Here is a 21928-nt window from a genome sequence, read left to right as displayed (position 1 = left end):
TTCCGAGTTTACCGCAAAACTGACTGAAATAAAATCTCTCCTCACTGAGTTGGCATGTAATTTATAGTGTAATGTTGTCAGATTCCTTGGTGATAGTCTCTCACATGCCCTTCATAAAGGATAAACAAATATCTGAAGGGTTTTTTTGTGTCACTTAGAAAGGGATTTACAGCATGTGCTGTGCTGACTGGAAGGATGAATTAGTTGGCTCTCCTATTGCAAACCATTATGGGTTAACAGTGAACACCAAGTTAGGCAGCAGAGAAAGGGGAGGGTGAAATAGAGAAAAAGGGAGGAAGGAAAAGAGAAAACAAAAAAGGAACAGGCATGAGAGATGTCAAAAAAAAAAAGCTAAATGAGAAAATGGCAAATGAAGATTAGAAAAAAGGAGAATAAGGAGTATGAAGTGAGAAAATACATCACTGTGTTAATTTTCTTTATTTTTAATATAAAAATATCCTTTTCCCACCCAGGAATCTCACGCTTGTGCAAGCAGGCACGTTCAGGCTTTCACCCTGGATCTAAGAAGTTTAATTGGGAGCTCTTAAAGCCTAAAATAAGGCTTTAAAAGTAAAAAGCTGAAGTCAAATGCAGCCAGGGTAAGCACTATTACACTCCAGACCAATTGTTTTTCATTAAAAAAGCAGGGTGAAAGGGAGGCTTTCAAAGTCATATTTCAACCCTAGGCTGACACTACAGCAGTAAAATCTGCTTTTGTTATGTTAGTTGGCTGTGGGTTTGGGAGCAGACCTTACATATGCGGTGTAACGTTATGATATGAATGTGTGCACACAGGATATTTTCAGAAGCCTCCTGCAGAATTCGGAGAAATGTGCCCCCCGGTTCCTGCAGCTCCGCTCACAGGAGCCAGTTCCTCTCCTGTCCTGGGGAGCCAAGTGGGCTCAGACATGGCATATGCTGCTCAAAGGCAATTTAAATTACAAGGTGCTGTATTTTCAGGCAAGTGAAGGAACTTCTAAGTGAATGCCAGAACTGATTTCCAGGGTGTGTTTAGCCAGCAGCATGAAGTAAAGAATGGCTAAATCTGTCAGGGAGAGGAAATCCACTGTTTCTTTCACTTGCCTGTAAGATAAAGAAAAGACTGACAAATACGATCTTTTTAAACGTAGCTACATCCATCCACTGCATGGGGTACTGGGATGTGCACAATACTTATATCCAAATACTAAATACCAGGTACCTATGTCCCAACTTATTGCACTCTGTGCAATCACAAGCATAACAATTCAAGCAGCTTGTAAGGAAGTGCATAAGCACATACAAGGCTCCAACAGCTGTAAAAACGGCTGCAAGTTGCAAAAGGGCCTCATGGTAACTTCAGACAACTGTTGCACAACAGATTCTACAAATTAAGGAACTTAATTGAAATTTTAAATATAATTTATAAGGAGATATAGACATACTAATTTATATACATACCTGTATCTGATTCTACATTATGTGTACATAAAAATGGGAATGCCTAAGCAGTCTGTTTTCCCACTAAGTGTACTGTGAGATACAGCACTACAGTCACATGTGGTATTTTCTGTGGTCACCACCTCCCCAGAGATACAGAACAGACTTGCTCCGCAGCTGAACCTGGAGCAGCAGATGAGACCTTTCCCTACACAACCTCAGCATCAAGGCACGGCAGATCCAAGGCTGTTCCAGGAGGGGATGGCAGGAAGATAAAAGACAGTCAGATGGATTTAACACCACCAAGTAAATCATGTTAGTGATTGACAGTCTCTCAGCTTGTGCTACAGGTTTGTGCTGGGCTTGATAAGACCAACCTTTTCACAGATGCCACGGTACATTCTCCAGTCTCTGGACTCCAACTCAAGAGGCTGGGCTCTCATCTTCAACAGTGCTGAGCACTCACGGGTGCAAATGAGGTCAACCAGAGTTGTGTCTTGAATGTATAAAGAGCCATGAAGTCATGAGCATCCACAAGGTCTTGGGTTTCTAAAATGACTTTAGACTGCAACTGTTCAGTGCCTCAGTACCCCATTTGTGAAATCCGACAAATGCCTTATGAAAACAAAGTTTGCGAAGGACCAGATGGAGCATGCCAAATGCCACAGAACAGCACATCAGGAAATTAATCATCCCATCCTCAGAGATGCCTAGCTGTGTTCACGTTAGTCCTTTGCCAGCAGAGAATCAGCATGCGCCTAATAAGGACGTGAGCTGGGTTTTGAGGCTTCTTTCAAACTGGCTTATTTCACATACATCACAAAAGTATCTCTATCCACATCTAGTTAGAAATGTGATGAGAACCTCTTTACTTTGCATCCTGGGGAATTAGAGTATCCTACACAGAAAGCTGTAGTCACACACCTGTCTGTATGCAAAATAACCAGCAGAAACACTACTGAGTGAACTGCAGGGGGAATAGCTGCCTGTGGATTACTCTCGCCTCCAGTTGCACAAAAATTGTTTTAGCGTTTGATTGCATTTTTTGAGTCAAGTTTTTAGTTCTGCTCCATTTGCTTTCCCTTGTGAAGCTACTTCAGGCTCCTGCTCACCACAACCTACACTGTTATTATTTCCATTACAGAATTTCTTCCCAAACCTAAATATTCCCAGACACCTTTTGAACAGGCCCTCAGAGATTCTAGTAAACTGGGAGGTATCTCAAGAAGGGCTGTGTTTTCAGTCTTCCTATTCATCAAGCAAGTGAGAGGCAGCACAGTAAACCAGGCAAAAGGGGAAAAGCTCTTGGAGCAGAAGAATTGTGTGCACAGAACTATTCAGGAAGTTGTACCCATTTGCCAAGAGGTTTTGAAGAAGCAGAAATACCTCCTTCTTCTCCAAACATCATCTTGTGTTTACAAATGGCTTGAGTTCTAGCGCAGTGCAATTTCAATGACTCTGCAGAACAGTACTTAGAAGAAATCAAAGACTACCCTGACTATCATGGAGACGGGTGCAATGTAATAAATCAGCCAGACTGAGCTTGAATCCTCAAGGAGAAGCAAAACCTTAATGCTGCAGACGCTCACTAATTGGAAGTTATAAGATCCCTTCACAGTGGAGTCTGCATAAGACAGATGAGGCTCCTGCACTCCAAAGGAGCACGTGTGGGAGGTCCTGAAACAGTAGTAGGCCGGTACTTAGCATTGCAAAGGCCTTGGATGTGAACAGCTTTGTGGACGAAGATGGAATTGTTCTTTTGGCAAAACATGGGAAACTGTCTGTGATAAAGGGAATGAGAGCAAGGATGACTGAACAAATATTTGCACTGAATGCCTTGTCAGGACAGGGGAATTGCTACTGATATGATCTTTACTTTCAATGTTACTGCTTCTGACAGTCTTACAGACTTTGCAGATGTTTATTGGCTACTAAATCATTCTTCAAGAATGTTGGCTCTGTTCCCAAACCTGAAAAGTCTGAATGTGAAGGGGTTTGTTATTCAACAGACACTGCTGCTTTTGGAGACAGTGATTTTCAAGAAACCAGCAGGGAAGCATCGTCAGCTGGTAGCAACACAGGACTGAATTCAGACTTCTCGGCACTCAGGGCCTCAGACACGAGGCACGCCTGAGTAAATGTGCACCATGGAATGGGCCATCGTGTATCCACGTGGCAAACCACTCTGCCTGAGCTGCGACAGCAACGCTACGCCACACGAGCGAACCTCTATCATAGCGAAGATCTCTGTGGAGAGACAGGCCTTACAAGCTCGTCCTGACCTTGATGCACTGCTTGCAAGCTCTTGATGTAGCACAATTTCATGAATTTTGGGGCCTCTGTAAAACTCACTCCATGACACTGTGGAGATTATTACTGTTCCGTTTGGCTCCTCTAACTGTAGGACATGCCGCATAACGGTGAGGCGTATTCAAATCCTCTGCCATTCACCCAGGAAGAGCAGTTCACAGAGATGTAATTACTGAGCTGTAGAGGACCCTAAGCCACAATATTTCAAGCCAAACAAATTTGCTTTCAAATAGAGAGTATCCTAACCCTGGGCAATATGCCCAGGCTGTTTCTCTGAGTGAAGATGCCAATTCTCTGAGATCATTTCAAACCGCTCTCACCTGAAAAAGCTGCACTGACCACTGGAAACTATGCATAAACATTACAGCAACTACACCAAAAAGGTAGTAATAATAATCGCGACAGTAGTAATGCCTATCTTTTAAATAATGACTGATAAAAAGTAATACTTGCCTTTGCACTAATAAAAAGACAAATTAATGAAGCAGAACATTATTATTACCACAAAGGAAAAAACTATTATCCAGAACTATTAAATATACCTCTCCCCAAAAGGCACTGATTACCTTGACCAGTACAGCCCATGCTCTGACAGTGGTTAAAGTCAATAGCCTCCTCTAAAACATAACTGAACTACTGGCTATCAGCGTCCAAGATTAAAGACCACGTTATCTCAGCCTCTTGTAACATTTTCCCCTCAAATAGGGTAAATACTGTTTGTTTAAACAGTTTTTCTGTTTGTGACAGTTGTCACACCAGAAGGATAGAATGTCACTCAGAGGAACCTGGACAAGACAGAGAAGTGGGACAGTGTGAAACTCAGAGGGATCAACAAGGCCAAGTGCAAGGTCCTACACCTGGGTCAAGCAGTCCGCAGTTTCAGTACAGGATGGGGGATGACATGATTAGGAGCAGCCCTGTGGAAAAGGACTTGGGGGTGCTGGTTGATGAGAAGCTCGACATGAGTTGGCAATGTGCGCTTGCATCCCAGAAAGCCAGTCTCAGCTGCATCAAAAGAAGCGTGCCCAGCACGCAAAGGGAGGTGATTCTCCTCCTTGACTCTGCTCTCATGAGACCCCACCTGGAGTACTGTGTCCAGTTCTGGAATACCCAACACAAGAAGGATATGGAACTGTTGGAACGGGTCCAGAGGAGGGCTACAAAGACGATCAGATGGCTGGAGCACTTCTGCTATGAGGACAGGCTGCGAAAGTTGGGGGTGTTCAGCCTGGAGAAGAGAAGGCTCTGGGGAGACCTTATAGCAACCTTCCAGTACCTGAAGGGGGCCTACAAGAAAGCTGGGGAGGGACATTTTACAAGGCCACAGAGTGATAGGATGAGGAGGAATGGCTTTAAATTGCAAGGGGGGAGATTTAGATTGGATATTAGAAATAAATTCTTCGTGATGAAGGTGGTGAGACAATGGCACAGATTGTCCAGGGAAGTTGTGGATGCCCCCCAACCTCGAAGAGTTCAAGACCAGGTTGGATGGGGCTTTGAGCAGCCTGGTCTAGACACAGGTGTCCCTGACCAAGGCTGGGAGGTTGGACCTGGATGATCTTGAAGGACCCTTCCAACCTAAACCATTCTATAATTCAAAGCTTCTATGGAAATGTCAGGTTGGTGCAGAGATAAGGTGCTTCAAAAATATGTAAGACAGGTGCAGAAGGCAATAATGTCATATTTACTATGTATTTGTTTTACATTAGCTCACATTTTCCTGGAAGTCAGGAGATTTCTGTTAGGAAATTTTCTCCTCCAACAGTTTGCTGTATCAGACTTAAAACACAGATGCATATTTATGGTAAAGCCATATGGTATTTATGGCTAAAACAACTGACACACTTCCAAAGATGTGAATTTTGGATAATTTGAAACATCTGTAGGTCAAAAACAACTCAGAAGCTTTATCAGCATGTATAAATAACCAGCCTTCCTGCCTCTTACCATAAACTGAAAAAAAACCCTTCACCCAGCAGCATTTGCAATTGTGGGAAACTGGGCTACATACATATGCATAAAAATACAGAAAATAGCTGCATCCTCACACAAATGTAGTTGGAAATCACTGTGGAATTTTCGCTCAAGGAGCAACAACATTAACTTTATCTCAGAGTAACTCACACTTCTGTAATTTGCTTCTCTGTCTTCCCTGACCTTAGATATTTTCCTATGTGTAAGCAGCATCTGCAACAATCATGGATTTGTTACCTCCACCCCCTTTTCAAGAATTATTAGAAAATCCTGAATTCCCACTTCTGTTGAGAAAAGGAATGAGACAGGAAGACATGGTTCAAGATACAGATAACATATTTTATTAGAGAATAACTACAGTAAAAACAACTGAGATACTCTCATCCCTCCAACTCTAGGCTTTGAGCCTTTGGACAGAGGATGAGAGGAGGACTCCGAGCAGCCACACAAGTCAGGCAGCTACAACATAAAGGCTTTAAGCTCTGTGAACTGAAATATTGCATGTTCTCTCATTAACTTGCTGCTATTATTAGTAGGACTTCTGTTTCCACTTTTAAAACAATAAAAGCTTTTTCTTTCATTTTGCAAGAGTTTTTACTTTTGCTTATGAGCCAAAGCTTTCTTGTGGAGAGACAGCTTATACATTAGTTTGTGAAGTTTATGGAGACCTGCAAAGGGTCTGCAAAGCAGATGCAGCAAATCCCAAACGTGGACGATGCCTTCTTTCCTCACCACCCTCCTTCTGCCACAGCAGGCAGACTGTGCACCACCAGCACTGCATTTGAGGGTACGGATTCATCAGGGTGCACAAAACACTCACACAAGCGATATAGTTGGCTGCCACCAACCATCTTACTTCAGATGAACAAACTAGCAAGGTGTTGGCAAACCCAGCCCCTCGGCGCACTGCTGAGGAAGTGGCTCTCCCATAGGCAGGACTCAGCACTGACATACACCAACAACATCAACCACAACTCAAGGTTAAGCAGATCTTTTAAAAAAACACTCTTCTGACAGCAGTTCCTAGGCAACTACAACCTCACATAGGAGCATCTTAAGGGCTCCTCAATGCACTCTGAAGACTGTTGACCACCCGTAGACTGTGCAGAGAGGCTCTCCCCTTCCCCTTGCACCTCAAACACAGCTGGCTACTGTAAAGCTGTTATAACTCAAGCCAAGTCCTGCTTGATGGTCCTAAGCTTTACAATTAGTACCTGCTTTGCACCCTCCAAACACCCTGAGGGCAAATCTATCAGCTTAGATAACACCTGGAACATTCTGTTTTTATTTTCACTTTTAAAAGCCTAGTTAGCCTTTGTGGTGAAGCAGAACTCCCAGAAGAAGCAGGAGTGTCTGTACACTTAGTCCCCAAGGAGGAGCTGCCCAGAAGAAGCAATAAGGTGTCTAAAAACCCTGGCATCAAAGCTTTTTCCAGATGATTTTGGTTAATTTTAAGAAGCTGCATCACTCAGTCAGACCTGGGAGCAGCACCTCCTGCTTAGTTTCTGAAATCTGCATTTTGGTACAGAGAACAAAGTATAGGAACATACAGTAATGTACAGACACATCCACTATTTGCAATTCTCAATTAAAACAGCTTCTCAGTCATGTTATCCTCTTTTCTATCATCTTCCTCCTCTGCCACCTCTTCCCCATTTCTAACGAGATCCTCATTTTACTTTTGCTACTATAATAGAGAAAACTGAAGCAAGAGAATTCTGCCGCGCTTCTTCCAAAAAACATCCAAGATTACCGGCTGGGATGGTCCTTGGCTTGCAAAGTCAAAGCTATGCTGTAGCAACCCGTCAAGTACAAGGTGCTGCGTATGCTTGGCTGCCAGCATTAAACTATTGTTGCTATTCCTCTACTGTAAGAATTTCTTAATCTGAAATTGCTGCCCCCCCAAAGGCAGACTAGGAAGTATGACTTGTGGGTACATAGCAAAATTTTGGAGAAGTTTCTCTGGCTACAATGCTGTGCACATCCTACCCCTGAATTTGGTGTGTAAGCTGGTTCACATACAGCACTTAAAATGAAAAAAGTATCCCTTCGAAAGAAATGCCTTGAAACAAGACATATTGGCCATTGATGAAACGCACTCACTGTAATTACTAAAAGACAAATTTTTGAGCAAGACTCCTGCTTGACTTCTATCCAAATCCTCCTCGAGACGTAAAATGCTGTCGCCTTTAAAATCAAGAGAGCAAAATGTTTTCATTTGAACTGATTGATAATGTAAAGGCAGAAAATTCACATACGAAAACTAAGGTTTAAATTGCACTCTTGTTTGTCAATAAAATGAGATGAATTTCTTTTTGCATCTGAGAAAAATAGGATGTGTGGAAAATGTTCTATAGGACATTGAATCTTAGGAAAATGGGCAGAATTTATAAATGAAGTACTACTTCTCCAAGAATGATGAAAACAGTATCTAGATATGTGGTAGTATATAATCTACTGTCTAAATGCTGCATTTATACGCACAGCACATTTAAAAGAAAGAAAAGCACTGGGCTTTGCACCTTTGGGCAAATACATACTTTTCATTTATTTAGACCAAAAAAAAAAATTAAACTGAACAAATTTCCAATCAACACTTGTTAATTTGAAACACTAAAACCCCTTGTGTATTGAAAGCAGATTGTTCTGAAGAAACACTCATTTTCAAGGTCATAACAGTGCTGGCAAAACCAAAAAAAAGTTGTAGTCCAACTTGCTTGTGTTCAGCTGTGTTTACTTAGTCTCAATTTGACAAAAGTCTGCCTCTGATTATACATAGCAGTCATCTGCCCACAGATAAATAGATATTACACAAACATTTGGAGGGAATGACATTTGGCTACTATTATTTTTGGAATAACTTACTCTGCATCCTGAACTTAAAACATCAAAATGATTCATAATGTTTTTTGGACCCAAGTATTTGCATTTAATAAATAATTGATTTCTATGACCTTTATATCATGCACGTTAGTGAATTTTAAAAAGGCAATTTATTGTTAAATATTCTGTATGCTTGGAAAGATGGATTTATACAGAATTGAGACCAAAGCCAGTGGCACATCTGGTACATTCACTGCAGCAGGTCAGAGCCCGCCATCTGCACTGCAAAGGGCTCAGGGTGCTGCTGGAGCAGGGTCTCTAACTCAGGTCCACAAGATATCCCATCTCACTGCAACCTGCACGCAGATGTGTACTGCTTAAGTCTCTGCAGAGCATGCACCTGCAGCTAATGCCCACACTGAGAGAAAAACTAATGGCAGTGCCTGAAATACAAATGTCTTTTCTATTTCGAATGTACATATTTCTCATGTAAATGGAATTGTTTTCCATCTATTATTTGTAGGAGGAAAAATAAACACGTATTTGATTTCAAACTGAAATTTTGCCTTATCTGAGGCAGGTATTTGTTTCATGACACTCATAAAACAGCTTATATTTTAAGGCAGACCTGTAGTATTTCTCTAATGCGCATAAAAATGTTGTCCATTTAGAAGATATTATTTGGCCTAAGGCATTTTATGTTATAACCTATTGAGGAATAACATTGAAACTTATCAATAATTTGTAGTCCCTACTCACCTTCCTTCCCTCTTCCTAATTCTCTCCCCTTCAAACCCTTGCCAGCTCCCTAACATCAACTACCCCAAACAGCACTTCCACACCAGGTACCTGAAGCATCAAGGGCAATTCAAAGCCCATTATGGATATTGTTACTGCTATACATTCGAAGTGGAAGATGTCTCCAGAATACGGTGATAGATGGAAGAATAAAACCTAGACCAGAAGAGTCAGATGACAGTCAGTTTCTGTAAAGTTAGCATGCTTTCAAAATTGTCTTTACAATTAGAAAACCAAAATTAAGAAAGCCTCTGATGCAATAGGAACCATATGTGAGACATATCCAACTTCTCTATCTTTGACATTTAAATATTCAGTTTAAAGAAAATCAAAACATGTTTACAAAGAAATAGTTTATGTGTTTACAAGCCTAAGCTGAACGTTTTTAGATGTCATCTCCCCTCATTTTCCCTTGTCGCAGGGGGGAATATTACTGTGAATAAAGACGGTGTTTTCGATGTAGACAGTACAGAAAACAGATTTCAGCCACATGGAACAAATACAGCAAATTCCTCCTTTATGGGCTGTTTTCTCAAAGAGACTAAGTATTAGGAGCTCATTACACTACGATGCAAACCCCCCCACATTCACAAGTGCACTAACAATGGCAACCCAAAGAAGAGTTAATTCAGATGGAATCCAGGAAAATGAGGCAGCACAGAAACCTCATCAGCAGTCCAATCACATGACAAAATGCAAGGCATCTCCAAAGCCACTGCCTGCCAAAAAAAGAAAGGCTGCTGCAAGAAAAATACTTTCACAGCTTGATATCTGGGTCTTGTGACTGCTATCCAAACAAGGAGTAAAAGTGGTACTATATAATGTGGCAGGGTAAACAGAACCACCCACTCATCATCACCAATAATGGTTTTAATTCAGATAAATTTTGTTTCTTTAAAAAATGATGGGGGGAAAAGAAACAAAACCTTTTGCTGAACTTGAAAATTATATGTATAATCTGATCTGGCATGACATATTTAAGGTTCATATACATCGTGAACCATATAGGAATGCATGATTTGCCATGCAGGATCAGATAATCGGTCCATCACAGGTGATGTACTTTCTATGCTACTGACTGATACTCATCCCAGAGGCACATCAAGACGTTGCCCTCAGCCAACTCTACAATAAACTATGAAGATTTTCTGCCTGCAATTTACAGATGCTGACTGTAAAAATTTTCAAACAGGAGATCTGATCTGCAAAATTTTCAGAAAGGAGTAGACCTGGGAGAAGTTCAGACTTTCAGAAGTGCTGTGAAGCCACCACATTTCACCGAAGTGTCATACAGTAGCCTAAAAACTAGCTGCAGTTTTCAAAACAGATCTTGGGTTGGGTATGATTAAGACAAACTATAAAACTCTTCTATACTTTTGTGTCCAGCTTAGTCAGGGATTGCAAAATGCACCAAGAAACTTGGAAATTAATAACCACACATCCCACACGACAACCCTCATCTCCACCTCCAGAACTGGAGTATTTCCTTGTCCCAGACTAAGTTCTGTTTTCCCCTGAGTTGTGAGCAACAGTTTGGATTAATTTGCTTTGTATTCTAAGCAAGGTCATACCCTTTGCTGGAAGTGTATTTGCTCTTAGCCTGTGTAACATGGAAAAAAATGCCAAGACATAATAGTTAGATGCAAATGTGCCTTCCAAGAAAAGCAGTACAATATATATCTCGAATGCTTATCTGCCATTGTTTGTCAAACACTTTGAAAGGGAAAAATGTCAAACTTCTCATTTTGAATTGTGATAAATGCTAACACGTCCTGTGCCTCCCCAATTTATTCTAGAATTACAATCCAGATTCCTACTAGTATTTCCATCGTACCTGCTTTCCCAGTGTTTCCATTTCTTATCTTCATCCCCTTGATCTCCCTTCTTTGCTCCTTTCCCCTCTGCTGTTCTCCCCTTTTCCTTTTTGTTCTTATTCGCAATTTTGTACTTCCCTTTGCTTGCCCTCTCTGCACTCCCCTCTCTTCACAGTCTTCCAAAACTTTCTGTTTCTAATAGATTTTTCCCACCTGGTTGTGAGCTTTCTTTTTTCCCTTTGCTCTACATCCTTTTTTTATCTCTCACCTCCTAGAGAGAAAATTAACGATACTCCAGCCATATCCTACCTGAAAAGTGAGGTACACCTTTCAAGTCCATTGTCAGTACTAAAGGGATGGAAAGTGTCTCAAAAAAGAGTTAAATGACTATTCCAGTCACTGCCTTGGACAAACAAGTGTAGCTTCCATTGACAGCTGGAAGAGTTGAGTGCCTGAGTCAAGTTATTTCCCATTTGCTACCAGTCATTGTTTTGCATTAGGGTCCTGCTATAGCAATCTGTCTCCACATCAGGGCATGGAGAGACAGACAGAATTTCTTGCAGTTGGCCGCAGGGTCTTGGTGATGAGAAAAACAACTCAGATAATGTAAGTCCTTTCTTTGCTTTTAACTAAGAATGGTACCTAATATAAACAAAACATTGTTGAAACTTAAAAGGACAAGGAAGAAGTTTGTAAAGATATGGAGAAAGTTACACACTCCTTCACCCCCTGTATTTTGCTGGATTTCTAAGAAAATACCAAAAATTTGCAAGAAAAGTTCCTAGTATTGCATGCCCCATGTAAGTAATATCACAGCTAAGGGAAATCTCCATCTTGGCTTGAAGGGAAGTGGTTTAATATCCTGTGAAAAGACAGAATTGTACCACACAAGCAATTAGGTCCAGAGGATAAAGACTAAGAAGCACCAATTCCCTGAACTTACTGACATCTGCCCATCGAACCAGTAAATGTTTGCTTTCCAAGATTCATCAAGCTAATGGAAACATGCACTAAAAATCAACTTTATGGTCAATCCTCCAGAGAGAATACTGAGAAGAACTTTTTTTTTTCTTATGGTGAACGTATCACCCCTGTAACATCCCCTAGTCAAAAGCCTGGTTCTGCCTATGCACAGCCCAATCCAACTTGCACACCCAGTCTTTCAAAGCTTTCTGTTTTCTTTGTCTCCCTCTTTTTATATTGCTTCTGGTGGGGTTTTGTGTGTGTTTTTGCTGCCGCTTGCTACCCAACCTTACCACTCTCCAACTACTTGCTGGGCAGGCACAGCAATTCCATGTGAAGAATGTGGGGAAGAGAAGAATTCCTTAATTCTTCTGTGCACAGTAACTTGCATGACATTTAATCATACGCAGAGATTAAGTCATTCATTAATAGGGCCCAAAGGGAGGAACAAGTCCAGAAAAACAACCCTCCTTGCTGGTAGTGCAGCATCCAGGACTTCACAGTCACTACTGCCACACTCACAGTTCGTAGGCTGATCTGGCAAAGCAAGGAATACAACTGCAGGCTTTGTGGTTTAAATAAAATGTATCTACAGCAGCTTGGATCAATGTTTAAAAATGTTCCATGTTATTTTAGTCCAAGGACAAGCTTTTAAAATTAGAAGAAAACTTTGGCTTTAATTACAGATTAAAAGTGAAAGCTGTTTAAAAAGAATGCAGTTCTGAGAAGAACAGTAATAGAAATTATTTAAAATTTAAAACTCATTCGTCTCTCTCCCAGCATGTGACAAGTCTCCTTGTAAATATTCAAAACTTAAGTTTCGAAGTGATTAATTTGTGGACAATATTTAGGGTGCTTCTGCCTTGCTGTTGTGGATCTTTGGCATAGCTTGACTTTTTCCTACATTTATGTTTTCCAGCTAAAATAAGTGTCAGATATTGATGCGTGTTGCAATGGCCAAAAAAGAACCACAATGGTAACTTGTTCCTCCTTTTCCCCCAAAATTTGTTACTACATGTGTGATGCAGCACATGTCACCACCTTATACGAAAATGCAAACGGTTTATTCCAGATCAGCTATGAGCGATGTGATCCCAAAGTGGTTAGGTGCTACAATGGAGAAGCTGCTGCTCTTGGGATGGTTTTCAGCAACAACTGCCCATCTGAAAATCATTAGTGCATAGCAGTGGATTTTCCACATGTTCATATGCTGGACAAGCAGGTTGCCCTTGAAGTATGGTTCCCCAAGGGAAGAAGGAAAACCCAGAGAAAAGTATTCTATTGTCAGATCACGGTTTCACTAGAGCCAAACAAAAATATGGTCAAGCATTCACTTGGCTGCTCTGCTGGCAAAACTATAGGGTACCGAAACGGAGACAGCTAATGAAGAAGGCAAAGAATGAAGCTCAAGAAGAAAAAGCTATTACAGGAGTAGAGATATTTTATTTTAAAAAATCAGTAATAGGTTAACTATGCAAATGTAATGACTTCCATATTATTGACCTTTATCTTTACAAGGCCAGAAAGGTTTAGAAGGGGTAGTGTTTTCTTGATGAAGTATCTTATCTTTTAATTCAGCTTTGTTTGAAGCACCAATGAGGAAATGGTGAAGGACCCTAAATAAAAAAGGGTATGAACATAACAAGGCAGTATTTGATATTTAATGCCCCGTTAATCAATAATTTGGCTTGAAGGAGGAAAAACATTGGCAAAAGGGAATGGAAATCTTCAGCTCCTTGTTTTACTTAAGAAAAATTCCCAATGGGCTGCACTTAAACAAAGAACTTCAGTTTTCCACTGGAAAGACAAAAAGAAAATCTTGGTCTAGCATGTCCTGCCACATGCTTTAACTACACAGTAAAAGAGCATGTACTTGGACTGCAGGCACATTTCAGAAGTGTAGTATTTATTAGCTGCTCTGTTGCCAAGTTCCACTATTATCATTTTATTATAACTAAGCTATATTTTTACTAACTAAATTATATTTAGGTCTTTAGTTTAAGCATCTGAAGGTCTAGGAGTGTCACGTACAGATGACATACAATACATCACAGGAATTTGTTGATTTTCTCCCTCCTCCTCTCCTCTATAAACAGTTACTCTATATCTATGATTTTGAGGCATTTGACTTTCCTAAACCCATAATCCAGCTGTAAAGATACAGAGGGGTGAAGGAACGAAATCCTCAGAGCTCACCAAGGACAAAGGTGAGCCCTGTTACCGGACAACCCATGGCACACACATTCCTTGCACCCTGAGGGGCAGTGCAAACCCACCTCTCCCCACTACCCTTTTCAGAAACCTTGCTCCAACCCTCCTCTGCTGCTCTTCACTCAGCTCACCCAGACCTCCTCTTCGCAGCCAAGGCCGTGGGCTGGTTTTTCATATCCAGGAGACACTGTGTGGTGGAACACAGCCTCTCCATGGGTGAGGGTGGGCAGGGGCCAGCAGCTCAGGCCAAGTTTGTCCCGGCAGACCCATGTTCCACACTGTCCATTAAGGAATTTTTAGTCCCAGAGGGAAGCATGGAGCTGCTGCCTGGAGGCTGTTGGGATGGGACAAAAGAGGACGCAGCCATGAGGCAGGAGAGGGTTTTGGTAGTCTCACATTGGGCTGGGTATTGCTGCTTCTCTAGACAGGGAAGGAGTTTCTCTGAGTGGCCATGACAACTGCAGAGAGATGACAGAGTTCCTCAAACCTCAGCAAGTGCAGCAGTACTATGGGGCTGAATAAAGCTTTTACTTTTCCTATTTTGTGCAAGGAACGAAGAGCAGTACCCAAGTATGAACACGTACATTCTCGGAGGGTCACAGTCTTTGATTTGCGAGCAGAGATCCCATTGAAAGCAGCTGGAGCTCACCAAATGAAGTTTGGAAAAGCTTTGCAAAGACGTGAACATTGTATGTCAAACCATGTAGTGCGCTCTGGGGCCAAAACACTCAAAAACCAGACCAGATTTTGGCACAGCTGATTTTTGTTTGGGCTTACATCAAGCACTTCCAAAGGCCTGGTTTTAAAACATCTGAGTGCCCGTCCACCGATTATCAGGTGAAGCTTAAGACACTTTGAGTCAGACATCATACAAAATTATCAGCCCCTTTTGAAGTAACAGGGTAGAGAATAAGGGATGTGAATCTGTGAGTGAGTTAAATAAGGTACAAAGGACTGAGAAATATTAATGACCTTTTATTTATATAGATCCACAACAAATGTAGCAAACACAAATTAATGCTTACGTGCACTCGTAGCCAGGAGATGTTATCACTCACGGTCTTATTAGTCAATGAGTAATAACAGCAGCAGAAATGCTGGGAGACAGTACTAAAAGGAAAACAGGCTTATAAAGACACCTGCCATTTTTATTAACTTAAAATGTTTGAACAAGCATGTCTTTACTTTGGTTTAGCCAGCAAAACAGGCCTTTGCATAAACAAAAGATCACTGGGATCAATACCTGCAGGTCGTCCTCTCCTTCTCTGCTGGACTCCATGAACAGGATTTTGGACTTTGCTGGGCAAGCTGGAGTAAGCACTTCAATGAGGATTTGAAAGAAAGATCCCTTGTAATTTTTAGATAATGCCATTAGGAGCCCCTTTTCCTTTATCTTTGCAAAGTTCACTGTCATGCTGAATTACTGCACAGCTCTGAGCTGAAGCAGTATAGCAAGTACTTACTTGTAAAGTAAATTGTAAAATGTGAAGGCATCAGGCTTGAATTCCAAATATTGTAATAGAGCACTGAAGAAATATACGTACATGTGTGTGTATACATAAATATATATGTATAAAAAAGACACTATGGTTTACAAACACTACTATAGTTTCTGGAGGTGGCCAGAGCAGAACACCTTTTTTGGGGGTTCTCCCCACTTTAAAAAGTGTCTCTAAACATCCAGCGCTTCTGAGATTCAGTAAGTAGGAAGCTCATAACAACTGCAATTCTGATACTGTACACCGGGAACGGTTTCAGGATTCCCCCAGCACCTACGATCCCCCAGCTGACATTGGTCTCGCAGGCTACAGTGGGCTATTACTGACACTGCTTTTGCTGCTGGCACAAACAGTGCTACAATCACCCATAACTTGCCATGATAAAGGAATAAAGGCCATTGCCTTCTGGAGGAAGCTCTTATTTTAAGATGATCCTGGGGAAATTAATGAGTGATGCAGTAACCAACAACTATACCAACTGAACAACATGACAGAGAGAAAAGCAGTGGACTTTTAGTGTCCATGTAAAGGGGAACCCACCACCCCTCCTGTGAAAAGCTGTCATAAATACTCAGAAGCAGACTGTGTAATTTGCACACCAGCTCCAGGATCTGCTCCCTGAGCAGTTGCTTGTCCAGGCTCCCCACAGCTCAGCCCACAATGGAGCAAAGCCAGACCCCACTCCTTGGGGTGGGAAGAGCAGTCAGAAAAAGCAGGGACCTGGGATGAAAGTCTCCCTGAAGTCAACGACTGAGACAAATTCTCCAGCACACCAAGTTCTCATTATAACTGCCCACAGTGTCTAGTCCGCTAAGTACATCTAGTGCAAGGAGAGCAATCCTGCTGCTGTTTTGCAATGCATTACAAAATACCTTGGCTAGCAAGAAGAATTTGAGGCAATTTGCTCCTGAAGAGCCAGGTCGTGATGAGCCTTCATTTTTCCAGCAAACTGGATTTAAGTTGACAAATAGTAACTCAGAGAAAAAGAGCCTGACAAAGTAAGGGAGAGATGGAGAAACCGACAACACTGAACTTGGTCTTCAATGGTGTAAATCTGTCAATACCCACAAATGACCACAAGGCCATACGCCAGTTCTCACTCTGAGATACCATAACTAAGACATTTGGCTGGTACCTCACATTGGAAAGAGAGTTTTTACATTTAGAAATGTAAAACATTGTAACATTTAAGGAATTTTGGCTACAGCCCACTAGCCAGCCTTCCCTCAGCTTCAGCTAAGGGATTATTTTGAATGTTGCTTTGCTTTTCATGCATCTGTTGCCTAAATCAATGTGGAGACATGAGGGAGGGACTGAAAATTGGCCCCAGAAATAGTGGTATATTTTAGTGTCATAACTGAGAGTCTTGGCAATTCCTGTTAACTTGAAATGTCAGTGCCATACCGAACGATCTGGTCATCATAACCTCAACTTCTGGCCATCGGTTAAAAACAGAGATAAAGTCTCCAACATCAGGTTTCAAGGCCACTGTGAAAAATTAAGGAAAACACATTTCATGGCTTGTTGGAATTTCACTTTACCTATTTTTGTGTTTCTTTTCAGCTGTTCCAGCTCTAGCTGTTTATCTGATCTCTTTCTGTTTGAATTGTTTTTACTTTTTCCAGATTCTCTACACTGCAGTTTACTTCTCCAACTTACTTTCCTGCTTTAAAACTCCTGCTCCTTTTTTTTTTTTGTAGCTCACATAAAAGTCACTTCTATTACACAAGCCTTCCATGTGCTTTGACTGTTAGAAAACATTTCTCCTTTAACAGATCTAAAGTGGCCATCTGATGCCAATTTAACGCCATAAAGCATAGATCTCAAATGGTCTTTAGTAATCACTGATAATTTCCACATCTAACCCACTGTACTTCAGACCCAAATTTTTAAGTTTGGAGTGAAGTGGTTTAAATAAAACTGAATCCAACTCTGCTTTTCTGGGTTTGAATAATTAGAAATTGAACTTTACAGATGGAGATGAGTGATGTTTTTCCAGAACAGGTGTTTTTAGGAGCAGCCCCCTTCCTCCATCAAGATGGCAAAAATCTCATACACAAACAATACCCACAGGCTCTCTACATTTTCCGAATATAGTTTTCTGAGTGCCTGGGTATAAACTCATTAGTCCACACGGAGATCCCTTCAAACCACTTCTCAGATTGTGCCAAAAGCCTCCCAAAAGCTTCTCTGTGAATACACATAGAAGATCAGAAATCTGGTCTTGCTAAACTGCTTTCATCATTATGTTTCTGGTATTCATATTATGGACAAATGGCCTAAAAAATGTCAGTTAAACACATAAAGGAATTTTTTTAAGTTACAGAATGACTTTCAGAAACCACAAATCCGCAAAGGGAAATAGGATTTGCTGGATCAGGTAAGATTACTAGTCTATCTGGTCAGGTACATTCATTGTATAGCTTTTTAGAAATGAAAATTAAAAGGGGAAGAAGTGATGGTGAATAGAGCTACTCTTGCAGTTCAATACTGAAACAGTTGTGAAGATCTTTCAAGAAGAATCCAATCAAAAATCCCATTCAAAAGAAAACAATCTGGTCTTTTTATCTCCCTACTTTTTTCTGTTATGATCAATAGATAAATTTTACTGTTTGCACCAGCGTGGGAGTGATCAAACTCTGATTTGGAGCAAGACTCTGCATTTGCCACCCACACCAAAATACTGCCATGATAAGGCAAATGTATATGCTTGTGTGTGTAAGCAAATGCAGAGAATGCCCAAACATTTTATTCACGGCTATATGACTCTTCACAAACGAGCTGCTTTCCACTAGTCTCACCATGGGCACAAAATATCTGAAACTGCAGGACTACTGAGTTTCATTCAGCAGTCATCATGCTCCAAATTTACAAGCCTAACTTGGATGGTTATTACTGGGATGTACCTGCCTAAATCCCTTCCACAGATGCGAGAACGAACACTGCCCATGCCAAGTTTCAGTCTGGACTGAATTTTTACACCTGGGTCATAAATATTTAGATTAAAATCATTCTAATGGAAACACGGGTACAGCCTTAACTACAGCAACACGAACAGCAGCACTGCACGGGGAACAGCCTGCGCTACAAGCAAAATCTACCACGATGCTACCCAAAGCCACATTACTTCTCCCCAGCAGTGGAAGGAGGCTGGGATGCACAGGCACCCCATGCCAGGTATGAAGTTTCAATTCAAATGTTTTTCCAGAAAGTGAAACTTTTATGGGTTCACCATTCCTTTAAGTTTACTGTCTCAGAATGTGAAAAATCCAGCCCTCATCCCCTCCTGCTCCTGTCCCGCCTGTGCCGGACTTTCCTGCACCCCATCCCCTCCTGGTCACACTCTGCTGCACTGCACAGAGATTTGTGTCACTGAAGACAGTGGTTACTTGTGAAAGAGATGATAGATTTAACATGAAAGACTAATTCACTGGGCAAAAAAGGAAGGATTTTGCCCCTCCGTAATTTCTCCTCCATGCAGGAGCCATGGGTAGATGTCTTGGTGCAGGGGCAGAGCCAGCTGGAGACTCACGCGAGCCCAGAGGAGCAGAATGAGCACATTTCAGCGTCAGAGCCTGTGCAAGTCTTTCTCAAAATCCAGCACCGGGGTGATCTGCCTCCAGCTACAGCTTTGCACGCAAAATAACGTTCCAGACAGTGGTGTATGAAGTCAGCTGTGTGATTTCACAGCCACTCCTGACAAGGTGATAGCACACATCTCTGCGCTTCTTGTCTTTGCAAACATTCTTATGTTTTATTCCTCTTTTTCTCTCTTTTATCTCTAAAATTGTGACATATTTTTCACGTTCATTGGCCTACATCCTCTCTTTGGCACAAACAGCTGATAATCCCATTTTGCTGTTGGGTTCCCCGGGAAGGAGAAATAGTAACGTACCCTTCTTTGTGCCCCAAGAAGTGTATCCAGGGAAGGCAGAAGTGGAGATGTCTCTCTGCAAGCAGGCAATGCAGAGCAGGGTGGCCAGGCTATGGGGCTGACCCATGGGATGCACATCCATGCTCTTGCCCGATGCTGCACTGCTCCATACCTGGCTGTTGCACTGCCCAGGGCCTTCTGCTACTCCACTCAAGCTGGTTAATTTCCCCATTACCATGTCCCATTATCTCCCCTGGAACCCTCCTCCGTCCTCCTTGCTTGAGTAGTGCTTCCTTTTGCAACACACAAACTACTTGCAGTGTCAGTGGCTGCAGCCAGGCAGTGCTTTTGCGGCTGCGGATCCCCTGAATCAGTGCAAAAGCCACACCAGCTGACATGCTGCAAAACAGCATGGAAGTCTGATGTTTTTGCTCTAAGAGATCTGCACAGAAATTTGGCTACTGGAGAAAATCCTGCTCAGGCAGTGGAAGAGGAGAAGGAATCACATCCATTTCACTAAATGCTTTCCCAATCTGGAGTTTCACACACTCTTTAAATACTCCTAAAATGAACTGCTAATTTTCTTAGTAATTTCCCTATTATATTCATTACTCGCCTTGCAGTCTACAGCTAAAACTGGAAAACAGTCTGATTTATGACGGTGCACTTTTCCATGCACATAATTTCCTGAAACGTTCACATTTGGGCTGGTCCCAGGTTTTAAAACCAAGCATAATTCTGAAAACATTTTGAACAATGGGAAAACGGGGATAAATATTTCTTTCTCTTTGAACACACACCTTCACTAAAATGAATGAGGCCTGAGGCTTGCCAGGGAACAGCCCTCGCTGAGGCCCGCAGCACTGGCTAACTCTGAAGAGGAGTATTAAAATATATAGTTGTTAGTGATTGGTGACAGCACCATACATTTTTCCTGCTGTGTCTGAGAGAGGTCTTGGGCAAGCACAGGGTTCTATTGCTTTTTTGGCTGCTGTTGTGAATATTTGCATTGGGGAAATTTTAATGGTCTTGGAGGAACAGAGGCGGGCTGCTGCACCGGCACGGGCAGCAGCAACCTGCGGCCATGGAAAAATGGCTGATCCCCTGATTTTTTTTTGTCTTTCTGATTTTTCAGTCAGATGTTGTCATCTTTTCCATTTCAAATCATTCATGAAAGAATGTCTTACTCTCTGCAGTGATAATGCTGTTAGGAGTCCCGAGACGTGCTGCCCTGAAGCAAATTGACTTGAAGAAAATCCTCTGCACCAAAACAACTGTCTCAAGCTAGTTTTTAGTGAAGTACATGGAAGATTTGCCATGTCAATAGAAGCAAAACCAGCAGAGGCTCACGTGGATCTCCCCAGCTCCATGGGATCTCCATAGCAATTATACCCAAATTATATCCACAAACACACTGCTACTGGAAGCACATCTGACCTGCATACAGCCCAATCTACAGAATCTTTAATATTTTGAGATTAAAAAAAAACCAAACAATCCCAAACATTCACAGGTGTTTGCATCTGAAAACAAGCAGATAAAACAAGGATGTGCAGTGTTTGCACCCAGCACATGTGAGAAAACAAGTACTCTCTTTTCCCACAAAACTGACCTTTAGAGGCAGGGAGTGGATACAAGTGGCTCAGAAAAGCTAACACTGCCAGGTGCCCTGCTTCCCCTCCTGGTGGGGCTGGCTCCAGGCAAAGTGCTCCCCAGCTTGCTGGCAGCTCTCAGGGTGGCCAGGGTTTTGGGAGGGTGCTGTGCCCTGGGTGCCATCAATGCTCCCAGCCCACCCAGCACCTTCTTCTTATCGTTCCCCTACCTGAGAGTGGTTGAAACTGCTACCTTTCCACAAAAGGTTCAGTTTTGACAAAGCACTGTTTTCCAGGGTCACGCGGAAATAATCCTGACTCATTCCCTTTGCAGCTCATACACTGAGAAACCAAGAAACTAAAGGGAACTAAAAAACCAGTTTATTTGCTTTTTGCAGTTCGAACTGAAAGAACTGCAGAAAGCGAACAACCTATGTAACTAACAGGGAGTAGGCACAATCTTAAAAATTCCCAACTTTGGGCTATCACATCTGGTATATTAAACCTGACACTGTCCCTGTAGTAAAGCTGTTTCCTTTTAATCTTTCTTTAGAAAAAAACAACAGAACAGCAAATTAAATGCAATCCTCTCCTCAGTTCTCAATTCCATGCTATTTCAGTGTTGATGAACCAGGTCATGTAATAACAAAA

The 21928-nt window shown here is 41.8% G+C and overlaps 1 protein-coding gene across 3 annotated transcripts in view; it reads right to left on the bottom strand.

Moving 5' to 3' along the window:
• Positions 1-21928, bottom strand: part of MKX (mohawk homeobox) — a 47415-nt gene that overhangs the window by 10360 nt on the left and 15127 nt on the right. Inside the window, exon 5 of one of the 3 annotated variants that reach the window (XR_011337635.1) lies at positions 14709-14770. The exons of the other annotated variants lie outside the window; for them this stretch is intronic. The gene's annotated coding sequence lies outside the window, so the exon portion shown is untranslated. The remainder of the gene's footprint in view (positions 1-14708; positions 14771-21928) is intronic. 3 annotated transcript variants of the gene reach the window in all.

Source organism: Phaenicophaeus curvirostris, chromosome 6, assembly GCF_032191515.1.
Source record: "Phaenicophaeus curvirostris isolate KB17595 chromosome 6, BPBGC_Pcur_1.0, whole genome shotgun sequence".
NCBI lineage: Eukaryota > Metazoa > Chordata > Aves > Cuculiformes > Cuculidae > Phaenicophaeus > Phaenicophaeus curvirostris.
This window is presented reverse-complemented; position numbering and strand designations above follow the sequence as displayed.